Genomic DNA, 25,447 nt, shown 5'->3' on the forward strand with positions numbered 1-25,447 from the left:
AACAGGTGCAATTAATACAGGTAAAGAGTGCAGAATAAGAGGGCTTCTTAAAGAGAAATTAACAGGTCTGTGAGAGCCAGAATTCTTGCTGGTTGGTAGGGGGTCAAATACTTATTTGCAGCAGTAACATACAAATAAATTATTAAAAAAAATCATACATTGTGATTTCTGGATTTTTTTTTTTTTTTTTTTTTTTAGATTATGTCTGTCACAGTGGACATGCACCTAAGATGAAAATTTCAGACCCCTCCATGATTTCTAAGTGGGAGAACTTGCAAAACCACAGGGTGTTCAAATACTTATTTTCCTCACTGTATATAGGCATATCACAAACTAATAGATTAAATGACTTTTCGTGATGTCATCATGAATTGGCATGAGATCGAGTTGACCGTACCATGCCAAGTTGTCTCTTTTTCTTTTTAGAAATCACTGGAAATATATGTTGCAAGTCATCATAAAATCCAAGAACATGTTAATTACTACACTTTGCAGTTTTAATTGTGGTTTGAGTTCATTTAGTGTCATATTGATACTTACATATTTCATTTCCAGCAAAATGCAGAAATAGGGATTTCTCTGCTGTGGTTGGTTTGGCAACGGTGATTGCAGCAGTCAGAGGCTTGATGTTTTAACATGACCAAGGTTATAAAAAGTTAACTAGTCTTTTAGTGTCAACGTCTGTTGTACATATCCTGCTCCACTCTCACATACTGCTCTGCCACTCCAGACCTCCTCATACAATTCCACAACTCTTCTCTTGGCACCCTGTCATCAGCTTTCTCTAAATACACACACACAGTGTAATTTCTCTGTACGTCTCCAAGAGTAGTCTCAAAGAAAAAAACTGCATCTGTAATTCTCTGTCTTGATGTGAAACCGTATTACTGCTCACAGATCAGCTCTTTACTCAGTCAGGCTTCCGCTACTCGTTCCCAGAATTACACACTGTAGCTGATCAACTTTGTGCCTTTCTGAAAGTCCGACTATCTCCCAAAAAACAGACACACAGCCAACACAGCTATGCACGTGTTGCACGTAAGTCAGCTGCTGTGCTGATGGAGGTCAGATGTTAGTTTGGCAAAGCAGTTTGTCTGTGAAGCTCTGGACACATATATATATATATATATATATATATATATATATATATATATATATATATATATATATATATATATATATATATATATATATATATATATATATATATATATATATATATATATATATATATATACGAGGTCTGTCCAAAAAGTATCTGACCTTTTTATTTTTGCAAAAACCATATGGATTTGAATCACGTGTGATTGCATCAGCCAAGCTTGAACCTTCGTGCGCATGCGTGAGTTTTTTCACGCCTGTCGGTTGCGTCAATCGCCTGTGAGCAGGCTTTGTGTGAGCAGTGGTCCACCCCTCTCGTTTTTTTTTTATTGCGAATAAATGTCTGAATGATTTGGAGCTTTGCTGCATCAATTTTTTTCCAGAAACTGTGAGAGACCTCCAGGTGGACACCGTTCAGAAAATTCAGATGGCTTTCAGGGACGATTTTGTGGGGATTACACAGATTAAGGAGTGTTACAGCCAGTTTAAAGACCGCCCACAACTGCTGAGAGCGCGCCGCGCTCCCAGCGCCAATCAACAGGCTGAATCAACCAGATCATTTCCAACGTTGAAGGCTTTGTTGATCCGGGACGTCGTTTGACTTCCACAAAAAAAGGAAAAAGACGTGGACATCAGCACTTTTTCGGCACATTCCACTGTTAAAGGAGTTTTTTTCATGGAAAGAAAAGCGGACGGATGCGCCACCGTGCCGTTCATGGCACGGGACAAAACCACCTCCATGTTGGTCTCACAGGACGGCTTTGAGATGGCTTTCAGATGGCTGTCGGTGGGTTTTCAGTCGTGTGACAAACCGAGAAATTGTGCATGAGCTGGACATGCCCCAACATGTCTTGTGAGGCTTCATCACGGCGTTGCTTTGCGCCATGCGGCTCCACCGCGACGCGCGGAATTCCTCCGCTCCTCTTTCCATGACAAAAACTCCTGTAACAGTGGAATGTGCCGTTCATTTCCAAACTGGATGCTGTGTTTTATCCGAGACGTCCTCTGACTAGCACAGGAATTGCGGAAGATGTGGACATTACCACTTTTTCGGCACATTGAGACAGACGTGCGGAGGAATTTGACAGACCTCGTATATATATACACACACAGAGAGACACACAGTGACTTGCTATTTCATGAATTTTAATTTGTTTATGCCATTTCAAATACAAAAAATAAAAAACTACAAAAAAATTCAATTTCTAAAATGATCTTTCTTAGACTCAAACTGAAAGCAGATCTCTACAACTTGATATAAATTAATTAAAATTATAAAAGCCAAGATAAGTTGCATAAGTAATCAGCCCCTTCGGTATAACACCTGTAAATAATCAATTTTATTGCCAGACACTTCAGGGGGATGGATACATGAACATTCCCAAGTCACTGAATATGTCTTGAATTTTATTTACATCAGTTATGAACACATACAAAGAGTATGGCACTCAGTTCTCAAAAACTGAATGACTGTGCAAGAAGGTGAAGAGTGAGGAAAGCCACCAAGACACCCAGACAACCCTGAAGAAGTTACAGGCTTCTGTGGCTGTGATTGGAGAAATTGTGCACAGTGCATGTTTTGCATTTTGTATCCCCAGTTATACAGCTTCATGATGAAGTGGTATAAAGGAGGGTTTTCTTTCACCAAAACATTAAATCTAGGCTTGCATCTCAGATGCACCTTCTGGCAAATTGTAGCTGAGCTTTCAGGTCTTTTTTTTTTTTAAGATTTTTTTAAAATAATGTTTAATGTTAAAATAACACTAACAAAATGTGGAGCTGTGATTGCAAACTAAATGCTGTTACTCTGTTATAAACAAGAACAGCTTCAGTCCTGTGCCTTGTACAGCGGGGGCGCCCCCTGCTGTCCTTTGAAGTGGAAGTGTATAGGTTCTGATGAGAACAACAGCTGTGACAAATGTTAACATTAACCCCTTGAGCTTTCACATATTATGACATCAAATTAAATAATTTACATTTCAGTCTTCTTTAGATTAAATTTTCAAATTTTGTGCCCATTAAACTCACAGTGTAAACAACTCAAATCCACCCATGTGCCAAGAAATTTACTCATTAGTTCATATGTGAAAAAAGCTCAGCATCCCACAGACTGCATCCTGATGGGTGGAGAGAGTCAAATGGGGCACAACCCAGCTTCATGCAAGGACCAGTTACAAGGACAAAAATAAAGCCTATGTGGGCCGGCTGAGCCTGTAGTGTGAATGAAACATCCTCCTGATTCTGCACATCTTTTTTTTGAGCATTCATGTGAGGTTCATTAGGGTGGAGCTTAAAATTAACATTTTTTTATTTAGATTTTCTAAGGTCTCACCCCTCAAAAAGTTTCTTTATTAGTTAAAAAATATATAAGTAAAATTTGAGAGTCCTATGATAATATTTAGAGGTAGCTCAAAGAACTCAAAGTTTGATCATAACAATTATATTGAACTGAATGCGAAATATTAAACCCTGTTGTAGAAATAAGTGAAACTTTTGAAAAATTACCAAAGCATAACACATAGTTTAATACAAGCTTTAATAATATAAACATTAAACAACAGTAAGTACTGCAATGAAATTGCAATCAAATGTATGGATTTATATATACAATGTAGAGTGTAGACTGACTAGACTGCAGAGTGGCTGTTGCAGTTAATGTCTTCTTGCGGCAGTCTGGGTAATCTTTGCGGTGTTTTTCAATAATTTTTAGCAGGTACTGCAGCTGAGATTCATCCTTTGTAATAAGACCACAGTGTTTTTGAACAAGGGCTACACCTCACTCTGCATGATCATTCACAACTTTGATGGCCATCACAGTTTTGCGAGCCAGTTGGTAGTCTTCCCTTTCATCCCATTCTGCTGGGTCTACTTCAAGAAATGTATCTGGCAATTTCAGCATGTTAAAGATAACCTTGGATTCTGGAGAAACAAAATCTTCTACGATGAAATTGACAACTTTTGGAAAGTCAGTGAAAACATCAGACAATTTAATTCATTATTAAACTAGTTTGTAATTGGCTAAGTTATTAAGAATCAACAAGTAGTGTCCAAAAAGTCAGAATTACCATGTCTGAGATTGGAATATGTTACTGGAAGAGAGACAGGAGGTTTCCAACTTTCAGTTATACCATGCCATTTGATGCAGAATTTAACTAAAACTATGAAACGTTAGTCCAATTGAACTACCAGTAAATATTAACCAAAAGCCCTAATATTTTCAGAATATGGTTTTATGTAATAGAGGAATAATTTAAGAGGGTGAGACCAATTTTCTTAACAAGTTAAAAAAATAAGCTCCACCCTAAGGTTCATGTGTGGGGACATTGTGCTGCAAGATTGAACAATTTTGGAGTTCCGTGCTTTGGTCAAGGTCACTTCAGCATTCAGCCGCAATTCCCATTGGTCTGATTGTTTGTTAGTTTCTGCTGTAACCTTATTTCTTCATAACAGCTGTTAAACCACCATTGTGATGGGTGAGAGCAGCATAGTGGCTTAGTGGTTAGCACTGTTGCCTCACAGCGAGAAAGTCATTTCAATTTCAATTTCAGTTTCAATTTATTTTCATTTATATAACACCAAATCACAACAGAGTTGCCTCAAAGCGCTTCACACAGGTAAGGTCTAACCTTACCAACCCCCAGAGCAACAGTGGTAAGGAAAAACTCCCTCTGAGGAAGAAACCTCAAGCAGACCAGACTCAAAGGGGTGACCCTCTGCTTGGGCCATGCTACAAACATAAATTACAGAACAATTCACAGAACAATTCACGGACGAATATACAAGAAATGCTATTGGCGCACAGGACAGGAGGATCGCCAACACGAATACAACTCCCATCTCTGGATGGAGCTGCACCTTAAACAGAGAGAAAAAACAGAATCAGGTATCAGAAAGACAAAAAAATACTGTATAATTTGCCAGCATTAAACAACAAGAAAAACAGAGAAATACTAAGGTGATCGCCGGCCACTAGCCATAAACTTCACTAAAAGACCCAGAATTTAGGTAAAGTTGAGGCCACGGCCCGCTCCAATTACTAATAAATGAATTAAAAGAGTAAAAAGCGTAAAACAAAACTGTACCAGTATGCTAGCCATATGAAAGGGAAAATAAGTGCGTCTTAAGTCTGGACTTGAAAGTCTCCACAGAATCTCACTGTTTTATTGACGCAGGGAGATCATTCCACAGAACAGGGGCATGATAAGAGAAAGCTCTGTGACCGGCAGACTTCTTATTCACCTAAGGGACACAAAGTAGTCCTGCACCCTGAGAACGTAAAGCCAGGGCCGGTATGTAAGGTTTAATTAGGTCAGCTAGGTAGGGAGGTGCCAGTCCATGAATAATTTTATAGGTTAGTAGCAGAACCTGAAAATCTGATCTCAATAAGACAGGAAGCCAGTGAAGGGATGCCAAAATGGGTGTAATGTGGTCGAACTTTCTGCTTCGTGTCAGAAGTCTGGCTGCAGCATTTTGAACCAATTGGAGACCCCCAATGCTAGACTGTGGTAAACCAGAAAATAGAACATTGCAGTAGTCCAATCTAGAAGAGATAAATGCATGGATCAGGGTCTCAGCATCAGCCATAGACAGGATGGGACGAATCTTCGCTATATTTTGCAGGTGGAAGAAAGCAGTCCTAGTAATATTTCTAATGTGGAGGCCAAAGGACAATGAAGGATCAAAAATTACCCCAAGGTTCCTCACTTTGTCAGTGTGATGTATAACACATGAGCCGAGGCTGAGCGTTAACTGGTCAAATTGATGCTGATGTCTCACTGGACCAAGAACCATCATTTCAGTCTTATCAGAGTTTAAAAGTAGGAAGTTCCTAGACATTCAGCTTCTCACTGCTGCAAGGCAATCTTCTAAGGATTTTATATGAACGAGATTACCAGCAGGTATCGGCATGTATAACTGAGTATCATCTGCATAGCAGTGAAAGGTAATCCCAAAACGCCGCAATATGTGCCCAAGGGGTGCTATATAAAGGGAGAAAAGCAGGGGGCCTAAGACAGACCCCTGTGGAACCCCAAATTTCATGTCACTAAGGTTAGAGGTAGTGTTACTGTACAAAACAGTGAGAACGACTGGTCAAGTATGACGTCAGCCATGCAAGGGCACTCCCAGTAATCACAAAATGATTTTCCAGCCTATCAAGTAGAATATGATCCACTGTATCAAATGCAGCACTGAGATCTAACAGCAACAGAACCGTAGTGGTGTCCGAATCCATTGTAAGCAGAAGATCATTCACCACTTTAATGAGAGCCATCTCTGTGGAATGATATTTTCTAAAAGCAGACTGCAGTGGCTCAAAGAGATTATTCTCAGTAAGATAGTCTACGAGCTGCCGTGACACCACTTTTTCCAGAATTTTAGAGAAAAATGATAGATTTGATATCGGCCGATAGTTTGTCAATACACTAGGATCAAGGTTAGGTTTCTTAAGTAATGGATTAATCACTGCAGATTTGAAACATTTAGGAACAGATCCAGAAGTTAAAGAAAGATGAATCATTTCTAGCACAGTCGGCCCAAGAGTGGGCCACAGGTCCTTAAACAGTTTTGTTGGTATAGGGTCAAATAAACAGGTTGTGCTTTTGTTGACATTACGAGTTTTGTCAGCATGCCTAATGAGATACTGTCAAATTCTGTAAATCTAGGTAATACCTCAGTAGTGGCGCCCACATCAATAGCAAGGTGTAGTAGCTGGATTAAGGCATGCCGGGATATGTTTAACCTGATGTCTTCTATTTTCTTCCCAAAGTAATCCAGGAAATCTTGTGCTGTCCATGCAAAAGTGTTGCCACCGTGTCGAACAAGAACTTTGAGTTATGCTTGTTTTTGTTGATCAAATCAGAGTAGTAAGTCCGCTTTGTAGCCAATAATGCATGCTTATAGTCTAAGATAGCATCACGCCACGCAAGGTGAAATACTTCTAATTTTGAACGACGCCATTTCCGTTCTAGACCTCTTGCTTTATGCTTGAGGTCACGCAGATAATCATTGAACCAAGGTGACTGTGATTTGGGGGAGCGCGGTTTTAACGCAGGTGGTGCAATCATGTCGAGTGTAGTTTTGAGCACTGAGTTTAAACTATCCACAACTCTGTCTACTGACTGGGTATTTGTCAAATGTGAAGCTAAGAGATCAGGCAGTCTAGCTTCGAGTTCAGTCTTAGTTGAGGAGTTGATGCATCGCCGTAATGATATATAAGGTTGTTGTTCCACTAAACACGGCAGCGAAACTGTGAACTTAATAAGTGAGTGATCAGACACCACTGATGTAAGAGGCATGATGTCAATATTCGTGACAGCAATACCACGTGCGAGAACCAGATCCAGGGTATTTCCACTAATGTGCATCGAATGCCGAATGCATTGCCGAAATCCTAATGCATCCACAATTTCCATAAATGATTTGCAGAGGGGATCAGAAGTCTTATTTATATGAATGTTAAAGTCACCAATGATCAGAATGTTATCTACACTAGTTGACAAGTTAGAGATGAACACACCAAATTCAAACAGATGCTCAAACGAGTGATATTTGTAACCCCCAACAGCTAATAAGCTAAACCTAGATTTATAAATAAGAGCAACACCCCCGCCTTGCTTCGCATCACAAGGGACGTGACTAAATGTATATGCTGGTGGGCAGGCCTCATTTAAGGGGAGGACAGCTATAGGTTTAAGCCAGGTTTCACATAGCCCAATCATATCTAAGTGATGATCAATAATTAGATCATTGATCAACAGTGATTTTTAGGACAGTGATCTTATGTTAATGAGACCCAGTCTAAGGACCTCAGTGGGGTTGACAGTTGAACTGTTTGGGTTTAGGGGTGGTTCCAGAGTGTCAGGTTTTAGCCCTGGACCTGCCCAGAATCTGGTTTTGTCCCCCAGTCTCCGTCCATTTCCCTGTCTTGGTCCTTCTGTTTAGCTCCGAGTGTTTATTTTCTGTTTCTTCCACTTTGATCTTGGTTTTATGATCTGTTACACTTCGGCCACTTATTGAGTTCTGTTCTAGTTTAGTCTTCATCTTTTACTTTCTGGTTATTCAGTCACTGTCTTGAGCACATTTGTAAATCAGGGTTTTCTGTACACTCCTGCCACATGTTGAGTTCTCATCTAGTTTAGATCCAGCCTCATCTAGGCCAATCTCCAACCTTCCTTTTCTCTCAAAAATTCTTGAAAGGGTAGTTGTAATACAGCTAACTGATCATCTGCAGAGGAATGGTCTATTTGAAGAGTTTCAGTCAGGTTTTAGAATTCATCATAGTACAGAAACAGCATTAGTGAAGGTTACAAATGATCTTCTTATGGCCTCAGACAGTGGACTCATCTCTGTGCTTGTTCTGTTAGACCTCAGTGCTGCTTTTGATACTGTTGACCATAAAATTTTATTACAGAGATTAGAGCATGCCATAGGTATTAAAGGCACTGCGCTGCGGTGGTTTGAATCATATTTGTCTAATAGATTACAATTTGTTCATGTAAATGGGGAATCTTCTTCACAGACTAAAGTTAATTATGGAGTTCCACAAGGTTCTGTGCTAGGACCAATTTTATTCACTTTATACATGCTTCCCTTAGGTAGTATTATTAGACGGTATTGCTTAAATTTTCATTGTTACGCAGATGATACCCAGCTTTATCTATCCATGAAGCCAGAGGACACACACCAATTAGCTAAACTGCAGGATTGTCTTACAGACATAAAGACATGGATGACCTCTAATTTCCTGCTTTTAAACTCAGATAAAACTGAAGTTATTGTACTTGGCCCCACAAATCTTAGAAACATGGTGTCTAACCAGATCCTTGTCTTGTCTCAGAGTGATGCTGAAAAACTAATTCATGCATTTATTTCCTCTAGGCTGGACTATTGTAATTCATTATTATCAGGTTGTCCTAAAAGTTCCCTAAAAAGCCTTCAGTTAATTCAAAATGCTGCAGCTAGAGTACTGACAGGGACTAGAAGGAGAGAGCATATCTCACCCATATTGGCCTCTCTTCATTGGCTTCCTGTTAATTCTAGAATAGAATTTAAAATTCTTCTTCTTACTTATAAGGTTTTGAATAATCAGGTCCCATCTTATCTTAGGGACCTCGTAGTACCATATCACCCCAATAGAGCGCTTCGCTCTCAGACTGCAGGCTTACTTGTAGTTCCTAGGGTTTGTAAGAGTAGAATGGGAGGCAGAGCCTTCAGCTTTCAGGCTCCTCTCCTGTGGAACCAGCTCCCAATTCAGATCAGGGAGACAGACACCCTCTCTACTTTTAAGATTAGGCTTAAAACTTTCCTTTTTGCTAAAGCTTATAGTTAGGGCTGGATCAGGTGACCCTGAACCATCCCTTAGTTATGCTGCTATAGACGTAGACTGCTGGGGGGTTCCCATGATGCACTGTTTCTTTCTCTTTTTGCTCTGTATGCACCACTCTGCATTTAATCATTAGTGATCGATCTCTGCTCCCCTCCACAGCATGTCTTTTTCCTGGTTCTCTCCCTCAGCCCCAACCAGTCCCAGCAGAACACTGCCCCTCCCTGAGCCTGGTTCTGCTGGAGGTTTCTTCCTGTTAAAAGGGAGTTTTTCCTTCCCACTGTAGCCAAGTGCTTGCTCACAGGGGGTCGTTTTGACCGTTGGGGTTTTACATAATTATTGTATGGCCTTGCCTTACAATATAAAGCGCCTTGGGGCAACTGTTTGTTGTGATTTGGCGCTATATAAAAAAATTGATTGATTGATTGATTGATTGATAGGTATCATTATTTCCTTATTGTTTAGCATATGTTCTGTCACTGTCATATTCCTCTTTTTCCTGCTTTTGTCTGACACGCCCACCTGTCACTCCACTCTTGTCTCACTCAGCCACGCCTTCTTTCCTGCACCTGCATCTCATCACGCCTTGATTATCCTCTGATTTAAACCCCTTGTCTTCAACAGCTCACTGCTAGTTTGTTGTGCATTCTGCCTCGTTCCAAGCCACCTGTATCCTGTCATAGTCTGTGTTTTTGCCGTTCTCGACCTCTGCTTGTCCTTGACCACGTTTCTGCCTGAGCCTGTTAACCTGCTTCTCTGTGCCTGAACCCTGCTTGTTTTTTGACTACATTTTTGCCTCCTCTGATACACCTGTTTGCTCGTGCTGGAACTCCGCTTGTCACTGACCACACCGCCGCCTCAACACTGTCTGTACTGCCGCCTGCCTGCTTGTGACCATGTGTATCGACCTGAGCCTGTTTTTTGGATAAAACCTTTTTCTTAACCCACATCTGAGTCATACATTTGTGTCCATCCGCCCGCTGTGCCTTGCCACCTCAGTTCCTGACAGTACGAACTAGCCATAACCTGGACACAGCTGACTCAGAGCCTGCCATGCCGGTGAGCAGTTACTCACCTGACGTCACAGCTGAAGACCTTGTCCTCATCAAGGACATTTTTTCAGAAATTGACTTCTGTTTTGACTGTTTTCGCGCCTGCTTCACAGCTGTACGAATATTTTCCAGCCTTAGAAGACCTGGACGAATTATTCACCGTGGAAAGTCTCCCAGCCTGGATCAAACACCCTGAGCTGCACCTGCCACCCAGCCACACGCTCGCTGACAGTGAATCAGAGTGGAGCGACATGGAAGATGATGCTTCATGTTAAACAGAGGGCCGTGCCCTCCAAAATACAGCCACAGCATTTTTCAAAATCCAAGATTTATTTCTTGAATATTGGGACAGTCCAGGTCGCAGAGCAAAAAACATGTTTTTTCAGCGCTGGATCAGATTCTGCAAGCTCAGCCTGATTTGACGACTTCCTATCCAGACCTGGCTCGAATAAAGACGTGGTTTAAGCAGGGTCGAGTCCCCCCTTACATTGAGGACCCCATGTACTTCCTGTTTGAATCTGATCTGTATGATGCCTGTTCTGACGCACCTCCTTCAATCACCCTGTCTGACGCTGCAGTCTCGTTCCCGCGGTATCCCACAGCGGCACAGTGTCACCCCTCAGAGCTGTCAGTGTCATGCCAGTCACCTGTACCAGCTCCAAGGTGCCTCTCAGCACAACCTGTGGCCATACCGCGATCACCACCGGTCCCCATGCCTCGTAAATACAAAGCGCCTCTACTGCGACCCTCAGCCTCCGCTGCCATGCCGTCTACAGAAGCCGGAGCTCACTTGTTGCCTGAACCCTCTGACACATTCACACCTCTGTGGCCATCGGACCGACTCACACCTCCCGAATCGCTATCAGAGCCATCAGGAAAAGCCACGTCACTCCAGCTCCTCACTGCTTGTGCGCCTGCAAGCTTCGCGGCAAGCGCTTCACCACAACGTCCAGCTCCCTTGGAATCGGCAATCACAGCTCCACCGGCCGAATCATCTGAGCTCAGGGATCAGTCAGCAGAGCACACGCCATCTGATTCCTCTCTGGCATCTGCAGTGACATCATCAGTGCTCACGCCACCGGAACAAGTGGAGCAGCTCACATCCATGGCTCCTCCAGAAGAAGAGATCTTGTCACCGCAGCTTAGCGCTGCACACACACCATCGGATTCCTCTTTGGCACCAGCAGTAACGTCATCCACACTCTCCTCTCTGCAACAAGTGGAGCCGCGCATGTCCTTCAGGCTTCCAACAGCTCCTTTGGAGAGATGCTTAGCACCATCTCCTACACTCACAGCTAGTCCTGGATCTCCCGAGGTTCCGGCCTGCATTCAATCAGCTGAGATTTCTCCAGAGACGACCATCAGACACGCAGCTCTCTGGACAGTTAGTGTGACATTATTTTGTATATTGATTATGTTTTTCTGGCTCCTCCCCCAGCTGTTGTGTTTTTTGGAAAGACTGTTTCATGTCTCCTATTCCAGCCAAATTCTCCTTCTGTTTAAACGTAATGCCAATGTTCTGACGTCCATAGATCATTTAGTAAGTTATGAGATTGTCTTTTTCTGGTTGGGTTTATGTTTGGACAGTTTAGGTCCTCACTATTTTGTTTGGTTAGTTTCTTTCCCATGTCCAATTTAAAGGTTTCCATTTTGGATAGCTTCCTGGGCTTATTTCATTTGTTTTCATCTTTTTTGCCTTCTATTACAAAGTGTTTTTCCTCATTTAGTCCTTTTTCTGGTTTGATTGGTTCCTGTATCTCAGTTCAGTGGGTTAATGACTTTTTGTCCTTTTGGATTAAGCAGTTTCATTTTTCGTGTGCATCTTCAGTTTGTCTATTTGGTTATTTTTCTGTTGTTGACCGGCCCCTGAGATTATTTTGGTGGCTTTTTCATCTTTTGCTTTCCTTTTTTACAGGATTTAGTGTCTTATGTCTTTCTTTTTTTGTCTTACCCTCTGGTGGTTCTCATAGCCCTGTGCTTAGACAGATGGTTAAATCATGTTCTCTTTGTTGGGTTTTCCATTTTTTGTATTCATTATTTAAGCAGTCATTTCATGGTAGCTCTGTTGTTGGAATAATTACATTTCTTGGTTCCATTAGCATTTCACTTTGTGTTTTTCTATGGTTCTATGTTTCAATTAAGCACATTTATGTCATACTACTGCAAACGTTTCCTGTCAAAGTCCTTTTTTATCCTCTAAAGATACCTCGTTGTTTTTTCAGGTTTTTGTTTTTTGTATAAAACTGTGTTTGCTTCCCCATACCTCCTTTGTTAAGTTACATAGCATGACTAGAACTCATAGCATTTCTTTTTGGGATGTCCTCGTTCTGTTTGCTCCATGATTAGGTGGTATGGTGCCACTCTGTGGAATAATTTTTGCACGTGTCTTCGTTTGTTTCTTGTTTCTTTATTGGCTTTTAGAATTTTGTGGATCTTGTGTTTTGGAATAACTTAGTTAGTGTTTCCTGTGTCATTTCCTGTGTCCTCTTCAGTACTTGTTGTGTACTCTTGTTTACTCTCTTGTCCTGCCAGTTCCCTCATTTTTTGTGTCCTGGTTCGAAGCAGGTTCACTGTGCTCATGGCCCCGCTAAGTTTCTTAACTCCTCCAGCTTGGATTGGTCTCGTAAAGCCTTGAGTCATTCTACGACTGATTCTAGTACCCTGGGTTGCCCCGCTCCGGTTCCCGTCTGTCCTCCCAGTAAGCCCCTTGACTCAATTTTTGGCTATTACTGACCACATGGTCGCCCCCCAGAATTTGCCGCCGCTCACCTGCCTGATACCCTGGCTGACCCCTGCATGCTCCTCCATCGCCCGTCTATAAGTCCTTTTTTGTTACGCCGGCCACTTGTGTCCTCTCCCCTGGGTTGTGGGTGGGTTCTGTGGGTCCCTGGGGTCTCGTTTCCCTCCTCCGATCCCCCTCCTGCCCGCCCGTAGTTGTCTGTGTCTGTGGTTGCCGCTTTCTGGGTCATGGGGGGTGTTTCGGCTGCCGGGGTCGGCTGCTTTGGGTGGGGGGTACTGTCAGGTTTTAGCCCTGGACCTGCCCAGAATCTGGTTTTGTCCCCTAGTCTCTGTCCATTTCCCTGTCTTGGTCCTTCTGTTTAGCTCTGAGTGTTTATTTTCTGTTTCTTCCACTTTGGTCTTGGTTTTATGATCTGTTACACTTCGGCCACTTATTGAGTTCTGTTCTTGTCTCACTCAGCCACGCCTTCTTTCCTGCACCTGCATCTCATCACGCCCTGATTATCCTCTGATTTAAACCCCTTGTCTTCCACAGCTCGCTGCTAGTTCGTTGTGCATTCTGCCTCGTTCCAAGCCACCTGTATCCTGTCAGTCTGTGTTTTTGCCGTTCTCGACCTCTGCTTGTCCTTGACCACGTTTCTGCCTGAGCCTGTTAACCTGCTTCTCTGTGCCTGAACCCTGTTTGTTTTTTCACAACGTTTTTGCCTCCTCTGATACAACTGTTTGCTCGTGCTGGAACTCCGCTTGTCACTGACCACGCCACCGCCTCAACACTGTCTGTACTGCCGCCTGCCTGCTTGTGACCTTGTGTATCGACCTGAGCCTGTTTTTTGGATAAAACCTTTTTCTTAACCCACATCTGAGTCATGCATTTGTGTCCATCTGCCCGCTGTGCCTTGCCACCTCAGTCCCTGACACAGAGTAGCATATATAAGATGCCTAGAAGTAGGTTTAGGTTTAAGACATTCCACGTACATTGTAGGTAGCAGACACGAAATCTTTGCTATTGCTGGAACAACCACTGGGCCATCCTCAATTTCAACATCATCCAATATAGTAATGAGTATTAAGTTTGGAAAGCATATACCTCTATGATTTTTATGGACACGACTACGGAAGCAGGCCACAGTCTCAACTTGTTGAAATTCCCTCCCTGGCAAATAAACTGCAATATCAACATAGTGGATTTTCTGCACTAAACTCCCCACTAAGCTAATGGATTCCATACCCACATTTATCATAAACCTTGCAGGGTCTCTAATCACCTGCTACGTGGCCTGCTGTAGATTCCTAATGTTACCCTCCCTGTAGAGCTCTATCTATGTTCGCAGACAAGATGGCGGCGCCTTCCCCAGTAGGGTGGAGGCCATCTGGCATCAGCAAGCCACAGCGGCCCCAGAACGAAGGCCAGTTATCAATAAAGCTAATGCCTTGCTGTCTACAAAACTGCGCCAGCCACCTATTTAACGATGTCAGCCTGCTAAACGCCTCATCAGTACCCCGGGAGGGGAGGGGATCAGAGGCTATTAATGAGGCTATTAATTGATGCTGACACATCCCAACCATTGTGCTGTGGCCCCCACACGGAGTGACATCACAGTCCCACACGTACACCACCCTGTCAAAGTGGCCCCATCACACACTGATAGCTGGATGTATATCTCTGTATATCTGTGGGTGTGGGCTGGATGACACGACACGTACGCTGCATATGGGGTTGCATGTGATGTCAGGGCCACCAATAAACACCATTACTGCCCTGTGTGTTCTATCATGTGATGACACAAAGATGCGCCGGTGTCACCATGTCACACGCAGCACGTCAGCTGCAACTCATACACTGAATGAGATATGAACAATGGGTACACACATACCTGTGTGAACAGGGTGGCACACAAAATATATGAATACAACCCCAATTCCAATGAAGTTGGGACATTGTGTAAAAAGTAAATTAAAAACAGAATACAATGATTTGCAAATCCTCTTCAACCTATATTCAATTGAATACTGTTATGGATAAGATGCGGATTGAGGAGCGGTCCAGTATCTGACTGAACCCAGCATGAAATAATCAGAAGCAGTTCCAAAAAGAAAACATTTATTTTTCTCCCTTTGTGCTATACATGAAATACTAAATAGTTTAAGTTCTGGTGAGGTGAAAAGGCGACGTGCTCTCTCAGCGTCTCAACAGTTGGAGTCCGAACGTTCAGGACTCAGGAGTTCCGCCAACACCCCCCCCAGGTGACTTTCCCAGACTGTACTCTGCGAAGGAGGAACAGCGATGAGATTATTCAACACTTATTACTACAAAATATTGTTTAGAGGCAAACTTATCAGCTACACATTTAGGTCTGGTTTCAAACTTAGTTCAAAGAGGCTGCTGCTCACAGCTAGTGGAGGATCATTAATCCGCACACCACTGCCGTGAGGAGCACGCCAAACAATTTTCACCAATAATTACTTATAGCAATTTCAATTTACATTCACGGATAAACTTTTCAGAATATTCACCTCTGTCATGTGCTGACAACGTTTGCCTCTCACCCTCATCCTCCTTCACAGGCGCAATGTCAGACTCTGAAACGGCCCTCAGCGTCCCCACACGGTCGTCACAAGGTCGTATTCTCCGGCAATCTTATCCAACTCACTGCTGGTTTAAATGTAGTTCTTCATCACTACATTGGTACCAGCTGGAAGTCCTCAGATCTGCACGTGAACATCACAGGTGTCGTGGATTGTCCTAATAGAGAGCCGCACGAGAATGCAACAGGTGCAGCCAATCATCGTAACAGAGGAGAGAGACTCTTCTGCAGCACATTTTCCTCAGAGAACAGCCCCAAATCACCTGGGAAGAAAAATAAACACAAAACAACCCAACCATATTCAGTTGCGTTCCGAGTACTCACCACGGAGTCTGGCTGGAATACCATTGCACTGCAGAGTTTGTCTGTTAACAGACACACTCAAAGATGAACAGGTGATCCTGGACGAACCCAACACTCTGGATAAACTCATTTCAGGTGACCGCACACTACGCACTCAAGTCCCGGGCATGTTACTATGTGATAATCAGTTGTTTCAGCTGCATTAGTCAATTCTGGAGCAGATGCCAATTTCGTAGATCAGAGCATTATCACTTTAGCTCACATCCTGGTGGTATCGATGTGCACGCCGATCCAGGTTAGTACTTTAGATGGCACACAGCTTTGCGCTGTCATGCACCAGGCAGTCTCTGTCACCTTGGTAGTTTCCTGCAACCACTGCGAGTCCATCTAGTTTTTTGTTTACTCCTCCTCTCCATCACTGGTGTTGAGTAATCCCTGGTTAACCCTTCACATTCCGGTTATTGATTGACAAACCGGGGTGACTACCCGGTGGAGCGAAGCTTGCCACCTCAGGTGCCTCATCTCCTCTGCGCCGCATACCTAGGGAGCCAGGGAGTCTGACAACACCTCTCTTGATCGCTCCATCATTCCTGAACAATATTGTGATCTCTGTGAAGTCTTTAACAAGAATCTCTCTTTGCTGATACACAGACCCTACAACTACTCCATCAATTTGCTTCTGAGCACGTCCTTTTCCTCCAGCCGTCTCCACAACGTGTTGCGCCCAGAAAGGGAATCGATGGAACAGTACATACAAGACTCCCTGGCCACAGGTCTCATCCGTCCCTCTTCCTCCCCCGGAGGCAGGCTTCTTTTTTTGGCGGGAAGAAGGATGGGATGTTACACCCCTGTATTGGTTTTCGTGGGTTGAATGCGACAACCATTCATAACAAATATTCAGTTCCTCTCCTGGATTCCTCTTTTGATTCATTACATGGGGTGTCTATATTCACCAAGCTTGATCTGCATACCATTCGGTTAGAGTCAAACAGGGAGATAAGTGGAAGACCATATTTAATATCCCCTTATGGCATTTTGAATATCTTGTGATGGCCTCTGGTCTCACCAACACTCCTGCCACCTTCCAGGCCCTCGTGAATGATGTCTTACAAGATTTTCTTAACTGCTTTGTTTTCATCTATTGAGATGACAATCTGATCTTCCATCTTTCCATCGACACGACCAACACGTCCTTTTGATCTTAAATCAGTACTGGACAATTGTATGTTTCTCAAAGCAAAGAAATGTGCCTTCCACCAGGAGTCCATTTCGTTCCTGGGTTATGTCTCTCAACATGACCAAATAAAACCAGATCCCTCTAAAATTAATGCAATTTCCGATTGGCACATTCCTACCACTGTCAAACAGTTACAGTAATTCTTAGGGTTTGCCAATTTCTATCACAGGTTGATTCGTAACTTCAGTCAGGTTGGAGCTCCCCTCCACAAACTCACCTCCTCCAAGACATCTTTTCTCTGGTCTTCCAAAGCCAAACAGGCTTTTCAGCTGTTGAAACACTGGCTTACTACAGCACCCATCCTCATTCAGCCCAATCCGGATCATCGGTTAATAGTGAAGGTCGGGATCTAGGCCATCTTTCTCAGTGGGGTGAGGATGACCAACATCTGCACCACTGTGCTTTTTTCCTGGTGTTTGTCTCCCACTGAGCAAAATTATGATGTGAGGAACCCAGGAACTCCTTGCCATGAAGGAGGCACTGGAGGAATGAAGGCACTGGCTTGAAGGTACGCCTGTTCCTTTTATTATTTGGTCTGATCATAAAAACCTTGCCAATATACAATCCGCTAAAAGACTCAATTGCAGACAGACCAGGTGGTCGCTGGTTTTTGACATTTTAATTTCACAATCACCTACAGGTCTGGATCTAAGCCTGGAAGCTTGTAACACAGCTTGTAACACAGCTGATTATGTTCTGAGTTTGGAAGCTCAACTCGACGGGTTACTTTCTGAGCAAGAGAGCTCCACTCGACAGGTTACATTCTTGAGCGTGAAGGCACACAGTGGAAAAAATCACGACAGGCATGCATGGAGCATGGAGGCTCACAACGGGAAAAACACAACAGGATACATTCATGAGCGAGCTTGGTAGTTGGGAAAAAAAACAGCAGATGACATTAGTTCCATAAGCCAACCAAGATAACTGAGTAGACAAAACATAAAGACCAGGTTAACGACTAGATGCATTGTTGTAGCACAGCTGGAAGCCGGGGAAACCCGGTATCAACCCAGAGGTTCTCAGAGACAACCTGGGATCAACCTGGAGATCAATCTGGAGATTCTGGCCTCGACTCAGTGGAAGATCCGAGGTTTAATACTTTTGGTGATGAGGCGGGAATGACATTCAGCTGTGAGATGCCACTCTGACAGAGCCCACGTGCTGTCTTGACAGGAGGGCTGGCACCCTGATGTGAAGAAGCCACTCTGACAGCTCCCATGTGCTATCTTGACAGCGGGGGAAGAGCCATGATGTCACCAACACCTGAAGCACCGTCCGAACAGCAAACTGCCACAGTAGCTTCACCTCAGCTTCACCTGCAAACACAAACACAGCAGGAACCAGGACAGACCAGACAGAACCAGGGGCAAACCCCAACAGTCATAGTGCAGTAGCTGAGCTCACCTTGTGCACATACTCCACCCACAGCAGCTGAGAACTCCAAGAAGACATGTGAGAGGACATGACACACCGAAAGGTGGACTTGAGTTCCCGATTGGCCTGTTCTGCCTGGCCATTGGTTTGAGGATGAAACCCAGATGAGAGGTTGACTGAGACCCCAAGTGCCAAGCAGAAGTTCTTCCATACTTGTGATGTAAACTGGTGTCCTTGGAGCAACACAATGTCCAAGGAAATGCCATACAGCCAAAACACATGGTGGACTAGGAAGTCAGCAGTCTCTTGTGCTGCCATGGGCCCAGCTTGGGCAGGGCCACGAAATGTACTGCCTTGCAGAAACAGTCTGTGATGATGAGAATGGAGATCATTCCCTTGGAGGTGGGGATGCCAGTGATAAAATCCAAAATCCAGATGATGTGCGACCAGGGGCCACCACGAGTAGGCATTGGATGGAGGAGTCTGGAAGGCGGCTGATGTGATAACTTACTCCTGGCGCAGATGGTGCAGGCCTTGATGTAGTCTTGCACATCTGCCTGGACTGAAGGTTCTTTGAATTCCAGGGTGACAGAGGGTTCTTTGAATTCTAGGGTGACAGGCAAACTTCGAAGCAGGGATGAATTGTAGGACCACAAACCAGGCAGCAGGTGGTACAAAGAGCCACCTGGGAGGCCTTCCTCCAGGATCCGCGTAAGTCTTCTGGCCCTACTGAAAGACCTCAATATCCCTAGTGAGTGCTCTGATCACCATCTGGTCAGGAAGTATGTGTCTGGAGTAGAAGTCCCGTCTTGCTGTGGAAACTGTCATGAGAGGGAATCGGGTTTGATGTTCTTAGCCCCTTCTAAGCCTGTATATCCCATCGATGGGAAATTTAGGTTTGTAATGTTAAAGTTATCAATCATGTTTTTTTATTTAAAATGGATCATTCGTGTTTTTTCACGGTCATGCTATCATGCCTTTTGCTTCAACCCTGACATATGCTGCTGTCCGCCTGGTGTGTCATCGCATGCGGCACTGCATTAATCAGCTGTTAATTATCAGAGTCAGTTGTCCTCCACGCTGTTCAGCAATCCCAGCTGTTATTCAGTTCTCAGTCTGTTCTTCTCCATGCTGTTCAGCTATATCAGCTATTATTCGGTGTTCACAGTTCGTGTTTTGAGTGGTGAAATTTGTCTAAGTGCTCCATGACTGTGGAGTTGCAAATAGCCACACACATGTGGTGCATGTATGTCGCACATGTGTACGTGTCGTGCCCCCACCCCCACCCACCCAACACATCTGGCATGCCAGCTGGGAGCACACTTGCATAAAATGCTTATATGTATGTACAGATCTGATAATATGGGGGCCGGACAGTGAGGTCTGATCGCACACAGGGAGGGGCCTGTCAGCTGATCACAGCACACTGACAGCAGTGCACACATTACAAACACAGAAACCACCGCCAGAACAGTTATATCAATAATTACGACAATACCTACATACGCAATTACACAACAAATAACAATAATGAATGGTCACATAACACAGAGAGTGACACATTGGTCTGGGCGCTGAACGGGGGGGGGCGGGGGGTCTTGTCCACTCACAGCTGCGGCTGTTCCCAGCTTGAGAACACTAATATACAGCTGTTTTTTTATTATTATTATTTTATTGTTTTCCACATCAGCGGTGTGATGTGGTGCAGCTGCTCGCACTGTGTTCCTGCTCGAAGACACTGTCGCATGCACAAACCATCACACTGGGATCGTTCACACCTGCCAATCGGCGCGATATTTTCGTGGTTCACTCATATGAACTGTTTTTCCGTGAGTCGCCCTGAGTTGTACTTACTCGTACTAGGTGTGAAAGGGCCCTTATTTTGGGTTGTGACAGTGGCACTCTCTCTGTGTGCCATAGATGTGTGTACATATGTCAGTGGCTCATACACTGATTGTCAGGAGGAGGGCATGAAAGAAAAAGCTGAACAGTTCTTGTACTGAAATTTAGAAAGCAGCCTTGTGAAGAGCATCATGCATAAAAAAAGTAATATTTATTTATTCTTGTTTTTATTCTTGTTTCTGCATTCAGCGTTGTGAACTGCTTAGTGTGCAATGAATATGAGCCAAAGACACAGTGGGCCTCATTTATCAACATTGCGTAAAAACAGGCACAGATCTGAGCACATAATTGGTCTTACGACAAGACACACGTGTGATTTATGAAACATTCGTATCTGACCAATCCCAGCGTATGAATGATCGGCTCTTGATAAATGTGGCGGCTGAATTTAATCGTCATTAGCATGTTACGCACTTAAATATTCATGGTTCAGAAGCCTCGCCCACTGAGGTCAACATGGAGAGAAGAAGCACTGGGAAGAAGAAAAACTTTTCAGAGATGGAAATCGGCATCCTAACATTGGAGGTGGAGAAAAACAACTTGTACTTTTTGACAGTTGAAAAGTGGAGTCAAAGGCGCTCATAAAAATGTTGTGTGGAAGAGTGTAACGGAGGCGGTCAACAGCGTTGCCGCAGAGGAACAGTCTGGCTGAGGTTTGACTTAACCTATGCCTAATGATTTTGAATCAATCTTTTATGCACCCACAGTTAAAAGCTTATGCCTGCTAATTGATTAAGAATTTAGTTCAAGGAAAAGTGGTCCAATTTAAAGCTGGACACCAAAAAACGTGTTGCGGCACTTAAGCGCAGCATTAGGCATTTTAATGTGCAATGATTAGTTGTCATGTTTAGGCTACTTAGCATATGTATTTTTTATTTTACAAAGGAAGCAGTATCATTAAAGACGTGGGCTTTTGTAAATTAGTTTTGTTTAATCCATTTTAAGAATCCGTTTTGATCTGTTCTGAATATGTGGCTGCTTATGTTGGATGACAGCTGAGGTTTGTTTCATAATTATTTTCAGACTCAGACAGATTTTGTAGTGCTGCACCGCAGATCCACAGACTCAGATTTGCGTACACGAGCTCAGACCAGACATGAGCTCTGTCGTGAGATTCGTCTTAGCCTCCGCTCAAGTCCAAATTGATAAATAACGAAGTTTGCGTAAAAATGGTCGAACGCACATTTTCTGCCGTACGTTCGTTTGATAAATGAGGCCCAATGTGTTTATCAAATGCATTTTTTGATGTGCTTCCATGCCAGGTCATAAACAGCAGAACAATCTTTACACAGATGCTTGTCTTCACACAATGTTAATATAACCTGAAGTAATTCCTGATCTATTTTACAGAACGCTAACTGTGCAAAATGTGTGGATCTGTGCATTCTGTATCATCGTCCCTTGACGGTGAGGAAGATTGCCTCTTAATCGATTCCCAGCTGGGATGGTGGACGCAGAGAGACTGTGCATGGGTTTGGTTACTGTGGGAATGTCATTGCTCACTGACAAAGACACGGCCACTGACAGATCCTTAGAATGCTCCGATGGCTGGGAAATCCTAGATCAGGGGTAGGCAACCTGTTCCAGAAAGAGCCATGAGGGTGCAGGTTTTCTTTGCAGCCACTGACTCCACCAGGTGATTTTACTGATTAATATCACTTTGAGCAGATGGAATCAGTTAATCAGTGAAATCACCTGGTGGAGTCAGTGGCTGCAAAGAAAACCTGCACCCTCATGGCTCTTTCTGGAACAGGTTGCCTACCCCTGTCCTAGATGATCAGGGTCTGAGGCCCTGCTGCAGCCTTCATCGGCCTTCACAGCTGTTCGGTTACAAACCATCAACCTCCTCTGTCTGATCAGGACTTTCAGGACTTCTTGTTTCACCAGAGTCCCGATAGCCATCTCAGTTCAGGGTTCCCGTTGGGCTTTCATGGTTACCGTAGCAGCCACAGGGCAAACAAGGTCCTCACTGTATTTAACCCCAACAGGCAATCCCTTACTTGATTCATTATGCAGGTGTCACGATGTGGACGACGGGTGGGGTTTTGATACTATGCATTCTGTATGATGTATTACAAAGCAGTAAATAAGGAGAATTTCTCGTAATTATTTCACTCACCTCCCTAAATTATGCAAGTCATCATCAGTCATGCATAATAACAAATATTTTGCAGTTTTGTTGCACTGGTGACCATGATGTATGTTCATCAGTAATGTGAGAAAACTTTCTGATCTATTGCTCAATGAAAAAAGATTGTATGATCCAAGTAGTAATAATAATATTAAACAGTCATGTCAGTGATATTTGGACAGTGGCCCTGTGTTCTTTGCTCTCAGACTTAATGTGGACATGCCTCTGTCTGTCTGTCTACATGCCTCTACACACCTATGTGCCACACACTCTCAAAAACTCCTTTTTCAGGGCAGGACAAATCGGGTTGCCTTCAGGGACACTACTGAAACAACTGCTCTACTCTCAGCTCCCTGTTGGTAAAAGGAACCCTGGCAGACACTGAATCCACTCCAAAGGTGCCACGAAGCAGTACCTCAAGAAATGTCAGAGTGATCTGATGACATGGCAGACCATCATAGGCCAGAAAGCTGCATGGAGAGCAGCTGTTAAGTGAATATGATGCTGGTCATTGTCAACATCGACAGACAGCAACTTCTACTACTACAATTCTCCGTACTACATATAGGTACTTGCATACTGCCATATGGGGCACACTGTTTAATTTTGCCTGAAAAACATCAAATGCATGTGAATAAGATTAGATAACCACAAATAAAGTAGTCATCATTAATTCTGCTCATTTCACTTCTCCTGTGTTAGCACACAACAGCCATTTTTCAATTTCAATTTATTTCATTTATATAGCGCCAAATCATAACAAAGTTGCCTCAAGGTGGTTCACACAAGTAAGGTCTAACCCTACCAACCCCCAGAGCAAGCACACAGGCAACAGTGGTAAGGAAAAACTCCCCTTGAGGAAGAAACATTAAGCAGACCAGTCTCAAAGGGGTGACCCTCTGCTTGGGCCATGCTACTGACACAAATTACAAAACAATTCACAAAATGAATATACAGGAAATGTTGCCGGTGCACAGGGCAGGAGGGTTTCAGAAACAGACACCACACCCACCTCTGGATGGAGCCTGCAGCGTCGCAGAACAATGTTCTGCATGGCTGTCTCTGCTCCAGTTCCAGAGTTTTCGTATGTAAACAAACACAGCTGTCCACCATCATCACCTGCAATCTTTTTTCTCCAGCTGTTCGAAGTCATTCTTCTCCAAAATCAGATGTATTAACTGTATTTATAAAATGCTGTAGAACAGCCACAACTAAAACAAAGTGCTGTACATGGGGAGTCATAAGAAACAAGAAAACAAACCCAACAATAAAAACAACTAAAACAGAGTGAGATCTCATGCTGGGTTAAAAGCCAGTGAATACAAGTAGGTTTTGAGGCTGGTTTTAAAAACAATGAGGAGGCCTGCCTAACGTGCACAGGTAAATCATTCCAAATTTTAGGAGCAACAACTTAAAATGCTCCTCTGAGCATTCACTTGAACCTTGGTACCTCAAGGAGCAGCTGATCAGCTGACCAGAGGCACTGTGCAGGGGTGCAGGGGTGTAGGGGTGAAGAAGCTTGGAGAGGTAGGGTGAGGCAAAGCCATTTCAACATTTAAAACAAATAAAAGAATCTTAAAATGAACTCTAAAGTGCACAGGCAGCCAGTGGATGGATGGCCAGGGTAGGTGTAATGTGCTTCGTCTTTCGTATTCCAGTGGTATTTGTATCGCAACTGGCGGATAAGAGCAGTGCCAGGCGGCTGCATGGTTTTAAGGTGGACCTTGACTGTAATCAAGTCGGCAGCCCGCTGCAAGTATCCCATTCAGAACCAGCACGTCTCCACCCTCTATGGTGCCGCTGGAGAAGGTGGGTGCCCAAAGTGTGTGGGTCCCAGGCCCAAGGTCCACCTTAAACAAATTCACGCGAAGGCAATTCATGTCAGAATCACATCCTCAATTCAAAAGTCCCTTGGCGATGGTACTCTGGATGACGGGGAAAGGCTTGGTCAGCTGGGAGTCTCTAGTCCAGAGCCACACATGGGCAGCGCTTGTAAGAAGGTCATTCTGTATAAAACGTTGTGGTGATGTGATAGTTCGGCAGCTACAGGCGTGACTGGGGTGGCCTATTTAGGAGTACCGCAGCTCACTCCAATTGGAGAGGCCCCTAAAAAAGGTGGGGTAAACATCGGTCACCACAACTCCCCTGACTGGCAGACCTCGGCCAGTGGGGACCTACTTATACGGTCAAAACACGAGAAGAAAATGGAAACTGAACCCTTTTACGGTGGGAGCATGGAATGTGAGGACCCTCATAGACCACGATGACACAGATAGACCACCACCGACGCACTGCCCTTGTGAGTCAGGCGCTTGACCGCTTCAACATTGATATCTCTGCCCTCTCCTAAACAAGACTTGCCGGAGAGGGAAGTCTGTCTGAAGTTGGAGCCAACTACACTTTCTTCTGGAAGGGAAAGATCTTGAAGAGTGGCGGATCCATGGCATTGGACTTTGCGATCAAGACATCACTGGTGAATTGCTATAACCTGGCCCCAACCACCATAAATGAATGTCTTATGACTCTCCACGTGCCGCTCCTGACAGCAACCACATGACTCTGATCTCAGTCTACGCCCCAACCCTTGACTCCGAGGGTGACGTCAAGGGGTCATTCTATGCTGCCATGAACAGTGCCATCCAAGCCGTTCCCAACAGAGACAAGCTCCTCGTGCTCAGAGACTTCAATGCAGAGTCGGTC

This window comes from Thalassophryne amazonica, chromosome 20 (assembly GCF_902500255.1).
Source record: "Thalassophryne amazonica chromosome 20, fThaAma1.1, whole genome shotgun sequence".
NCBI classification, from domain to species: domain Eukaryota; kingdom Metazoa; phylum Chordata; class Actinopteri; order Batrachoidiformes; family Batrachoididae; genus Thalassophryne; species Thalassophryne amazonica.